This window comes from Physcomitrium patens, chromosome 5, assembly GCF_059467195.1.
Source record: "Physcomitrium patens ecotype Gransden chromosome 5, ASM5946719v1, whole genome shotgun sequence".
Taxonomy (NCBI): domain Eukaryota; kingdom Viridiplantae; phylum Streptophyta; class Bryopsida; order Funariales; family Funariaceae; genus Physcomitrium; species Physcomitrium patens.
Genome location: NC_143414.1, coordinates 8,729,287 through 8,735,369, shown reverse-complemented (window position 1 = coordinate 8,735,369; position 6,083 = coordinate 8,729,287). Strand labels below are relative to the sequence as shown.

The following is a 6,083-nucleotide window of genomic DNA, read 5'->3' as shown; positions in this document are numbered from 1 at the left end:
TGGTCCTTCCCAGCCCCTACCAGACCCAAGTTCTCGAAAAGTGGTTGGGAGAATGGTGTTCGAAAGTCAGGACTACTCATTTTCGGAACGTGTACACAGGCAAAGGTTGACGTAGGATTTGCCAAAAGCAGAAAAAGCACAGTTCATGAGATGCAGCATGGGGAGTTTTACCTCTCACTGGCTGCTGTAATTGATGGTGATTAATGTTAACTTGGATGGTTGAAGTGTGTATTTTTTTCTCTCTGTTCCTTCGCCGTTCGAGGTGTAAGCTCGGCTCTGTCGCACTGTAGACAGATGGCTTTTCCGTGGTGATGATCTAAGGACTCCGCTAATTCCGGTGGGGGATTAAGTAGGTTCGATTGTATCTTTCCATGGTAGAACTGACAATGTTTAGTTTGAGGATCTTGCAGGTGAAACAGTGTCGTTTTGTAAAGATTTTTTACCTCGTTAGTCTATGTCTTGGCTATCACCATCTCTCTGCACTTCTCAGTATGGTGATCAAGGCATGCTCACTGTATGGTACCATAGCCCAGCTAATTCTTTTCACAGGATTACTAATTTCTCTTTCCGATTCGGGTATCCAATTATCTCAAGCGAGGCCAGATCATTTGTGTGAGGAATTAAGGCATGGCTCAATTGGCAAATTCAAAAACCGAAAGGATTTGGTGGCTTTTAATGGAACTAGGAACAGTCGATGCTTTCATGAATGATGTCTACGCCGAGGGAGTCGAAGCAAGACAATAGTTCGGGGATTGATCAGTCCAGAACTACCACAGGCTTCCGAGTCACAATGAAACACAGAAATTCACACCCACTGCAGAAGTCGACACAGCTTTAAGAATCGTATCTCACAATCATTGAAGCGAGATTTTTCTCGTATTCATCACTTCAAGGACCGGATTAGGTATGCGTCCATGAAACCTTCTCCAAAGAACTTTACACTGGCAAAACAGAAATATCGAATTCACCGCCATACGCGTTAGCGAGCACTTGCATGATCAGAGCCAGAAACTTGGGGGAACGATGGAGTCGGGAGCGTCTCTTGGATCAGGCGAATATTTCATAGACATTTTCATCGACACACCACCACGCCATATACTGGTGATAATCGACACAGGGAGTGATCTAACATGGGTCCAGTGCACCCCTTGCCTGCACTGCTACCTTCAGAAGGGCCTTGTATTCAATCCGCACAGTTCCGAATCGTATGATCCTGTTGCATGCGGAGAGCCCAAGCGCGCATTTGTTGAGTCATCCAACAACAGGTCAACGTGCGTTACTGATTCGCAAGGGTGCTCGTATTTCTACTGGTATGGAGATTCTTCAAACACAACCAGTGACTTTGCAACAGAAACATTCACCGTGAACAAGACCATCAAGAACGACGAGGGCGGGGGCGAGGACGACACACTGCAAATTTCGAAAATTATGTTCGGATGTGGGCATAACAATCAAGGATTGTTCGCTGGTGCAGGCGGGGTGCTGGGATTAGGTCAAGGGGAGCTCTCGTTTACATCATAGGTGGGTTCAATATACGGAAATATATTCTCTTACTGTCTGGTGGGCCGCGATAATCCCTTCGAGAATGGAGCAGTGTGGCGCATTCCCTCGGAAAACATCTTCAGCCTGCCTGACCCGGACATAGAAATCCTGTGCCTCGGCATTGTTGGCTCTTCGCCATCCTCCATATCCATCATTGGAAATTACCTGCAACAAAACTTTCACATGGTGTTCGATCGCGCTAACTCGCAGCTGGGTTTTGCAGCTCGACAATGCGATCCTTCATAAATCTAAGCCTCCACAATGCATGAGTTACACTTTCAATTAGGTCACGAAATTAGTGATATTCTTGGTTTTGCTGCCTTGGAGAGGGACTTTCGTAGTGCAAACGTAAATGCAGTTACACCCCAAAAGAGTGAACATGCTAAAATTTAGTTGAAGTATTGTGCACTTCCCATGAAGCTGCCATGAGATAAACGGAACTGTAAGAATAAGGTCCACTTCGCGCATTTAACGATGTGGACACAGACATACCCTGCACTGAAAATGATCATTGGTTACCGAAATGCGTACATGGTCTAGCACAACCTCTTCACCACCACCTCCATCCACAAACTCTACACCACCTCCCCTAAAGCAAAAACAATCTACATTTTTCTCCTAATCATCTTGGTTTTTGTAATTGATGACCTAAGTTTTTTGTCATTTTTAACATATAAATGTTTGAGAACACTTGCATAACTGCAGTTGTCCGAACCAACCAACGAGGACAAGCTTCCATTCACTTGTAACACGTTCTGGAAGACCACGTCTTTCACCATCGACAACAAGTCCAATTTGGAACGACACTTATCAGATAACGTCGTCCTGGGCAAGCATGTGATAGACAGAAGAACGAGGAAAGGCGATCCTGGATACTAGTTTTTTCTGCTTTATATTTTCTTCTTATGTTTTTTCCCGCTTCTATCTCACCATCTTCTATTTCATGCAGTTGGTCACCGAAGCCGGGCGACCCCTTTGCCGTTTTTTTTTTTTTTTTTTTTTTTTTTTGTTTTATATCTTACTCCTGATACCAATGTGAGTAGATATTGTAAGCCCTGTGTGGGTGTGTGTGTAGTGCTGAATACAGTAAGGTACACTATTGTTTGTTAGTAGGCTCATTCTCGTCCATTGGATTATATAACCCATCCATGTTCTGTTCATTCTGTCCAGGGTTTCAAGCAATCCTTCCAGCTTCGCCTCCTGCTTCCCCTTGTACACTTCCCTTCGCCCTATTGTAGCAAAACCCTCGCTGCAGTGTGCTCTCTTCTCGAATCTGCCCTTAAATACATGACGTCATGACACCTTTGTGCCGCATGCAAACAACGTGAGAGCTAGGAGCCGTGGATGGTAGGCAGTCATGAGGATTTGTTTTTGATTCCGAGATTGTTATGATGGCTTTCTGTGTGTTTCGAATATGGTGCTCAAGGTGATGGTCAGAAGCCAAACAATAGGGTTGATAGTAAGCTCATATTTGGAATATCCTATGCAAGCACTATCGTGATATAATACGACTATATAATGAAACTATAATCAAAATTGAATTTCTAATTAATATCTAATTATCTTGGTTCAACAATAATTTGAGATATCTAAACATGGTTTTTATAGAAGCCTCTTAGGTTATTTTCTTATCTTAATAGTTAGTAGGTTAAAGGTTAGTTAGTAATTTTACCTTCTAGCTATAGAGACTCTTTTACTACCTTAGAAAGACCATAAATTGATAAAATCGAGTTAGAAGAGGTAAATAATTAATATAGTTAATACTAAGATTAAGTTGAGAGTAGGATTGGGCTAAAAAATCCTTAGGATAGGCTAGATTAATACTTGGAGGTCGACTATTTGTGAGACAGGGTTGAAATCTAATCTTTGGTCACTAAAACGACCGCCTAGGGCAAAATAAGGAGGCATTTAAAGATTAGAGATTAGGATTTGAGAGCTAGGTTAGAGCTTGTTGCAAAGACATAAAACTGGTTTTGGTAGGATTTGGAAAGAGTTAGCAATTGTTCTTGAAAGTCAAGGTTTATTTTGGCAACTTGGGATTTATGCAATAAAATTAGGGCTAGCACCCTCAACTAGTTTATAAAATTGATATCACATCTATAGTTCAAATTTTGAGAGTTTTTTTTTGAATTAGGTGTTCTAAATGTATGTAAATTTTTTTAGTAATCTAACGGTGCAATTGAGAGATATTTAGGTTTTGATACTAGAACATATCAGAAGTTGGTAGTTTGGGATTGGATAGGATTTTTGTGATATCTGAAGATCTACTAGTTGGATCAAGGTGAAATTTGGCATGATATTGAAGGACTTGAAGATCAAGGTGCACACCAATTTTGAGTCAAAGTTAATGGTTGGAAAAGGAGAAATCACTACTAGAACTTTTGCTTCACCTTTCAAGTTGGCAGCTAAGTGATATCAAAGTAGTTTTTAGAGGTTTTCTCACAATCTGTAAATTGGATTGGTCTAAAAATTCTCAAGCATGTAGAAGACTTACATTGAAAATTGCATGAAAAATTTCACATCAAGTGGATAGTCAGATTAGAAGTTAGAACTTGTCAAAGCTCATTGATTAGACTTGGGACTTACAAGAAAATTCTAAATTGCTTAAATATATAAATAACAAGGTAATTGAGGTTTATGTGTGATTGAGGTTACTAAGAAGAGTGTTTTTTAGCACTTTTGAATTGAAATTTGGATTGTATTCTTTTTATATGGATGAAACATATTAGGATTTTTTTTGGATGTTTGTAAAAGACAAGCCCACCTTCCACAGATAGATGCCTAGTACATTCTCAAGCAAGACAATACATAATGTGATAGCATGTGAACAATCAAGAGGTTTTAGATTTTTTTAAGAAGATTGAATATTGTAGATACTATAAGTTATGATGTTAATCTAACGAAAGTCTGATTGGTAAGAAGATGACGATGCATTGAATAATATATCACAATTGTATCTTGGCTAGGCTTGTGTGCCATTGGATTGTGAGATAGGAACGGATCTGAATGATTTAAAGGATGGAAGAGTTTTTCAAATTATATGGTGAGAACATCTTAAAACTTTTTTGTTTACAAAGATATTGAGTCTATTGAGCTATTGCATAGGGTGGACTTTTCATTCATTGATTATTTAATTTATGTCATTTGTATAATGAGTGATTTAAAAAACACAAAGGATTGGAGAAAAAAAGCTTATAAACTTAATAAGATTAGATATCATTATAAATAGAGTAATGTCATGGCATATCATATTTATAATAAAATATCAAGAATTAGTGTTATTAGATAATTATTAAAAGATGGATGGCATGTTGATCTACTTTAATGATCTAGTTTAATGTTTATCAAAGATATGAATCAATTTTGTTTGTATGAAGTATGTATAATAGTTTACATATTAATCAATTTTGTCAAAATATATATTGTCTTTGTGTGAAGGTTTTGTGGCAATCAAAGAACATTTCAAGAATCTATGGTTGCATGAGTAAGTATAGGAGTGTACTCAAGAATCAATTGCTAATTTTATTTTGAGGTATGTACATCATTGATATTTATTTTGTATAGATTATGAGATGAATGTTTATTTATTATATATATATATATATATATATATATATATAGAGAAATACTTATTTTATAGAAAATATTAAGAGATAATAAAAAGTTATAAAAAAGAATGACAAATGTAATTAGAGATTAATTTAGTCTACACAAATATTATTAGTGACATCTTTATTACGTTAAATTTTTTGGTGATCAAAATTTATTGAAATATTATAAAATATTTACTAAGATTTTATTCATGTGATTGAAAGTGAATTATATATTTTTTTAAAAATATTTGCCATAGTCTATCTTGTTAAGATGTTTATGAAGCATGTCTTAGTAATGTGAAGGTTTTTATTTGGTTGTTGTACATTGGAATTTGCACTTGCTATGGAATTTTATAAGAAGTATGTGGAAGATATTAGAGTTGTGTTCAAATCAAGAAAAGTTGATATTAGAGATGTGCTCACTCAATGCTATAATTACAATCAAGAAATGGAGGTGTTATTGAAGACTAAAGTTGTATTGCATAAAAAACAATGTGTAAATATTTACCAACCACTTGGTCATATTATCAAATTATTTGAAGTCTTGAGAGCTTTTTGCACTGGAAGAAGTGAGTATAAAATTTTATTTTGTGAATTTTAATATACAACATTGAGAATATACAAGTTGATAAAAGCTTGTTCATAAGAACAATGGTATGAAGTAAGTATCTTTCAAATGGAAAAAAAAGAAATATTTAAAAAGTTATTATGGGACTTGAAGACTTGTTATGATGTAGGAATTGATCTATTATTAAAGAAGTGTCCAAAAAAGATGGAAGACATTATACTTGTGTTTTTTAATATTTCAACTTATAAAGAAGTTAAACATGATAGTGAAGAACTTTACAATTGCTTAGACTATAAAAGTAAAGATGTTTGATTTAAAGATCGTGAATTGACAAACTATCTATCAACAAGATTAATAAACTTGTGGTATATAGAAGATGG

General features: G+C 36.2%; 1 pseudogene; it reads left to right on the top strand.

The window, feature by feature from the left end:
* The first annotated feature begins 545 nt into the window (after positions 1-545).
* LOC112282806 (aspartyl protease family protein 2 pseudogene) lies at positions 546-2,161 on the top strand (annotated as a pseudogene).
* Positions 2,162-6,083: the final 3,922 nt, after the last annotated feature.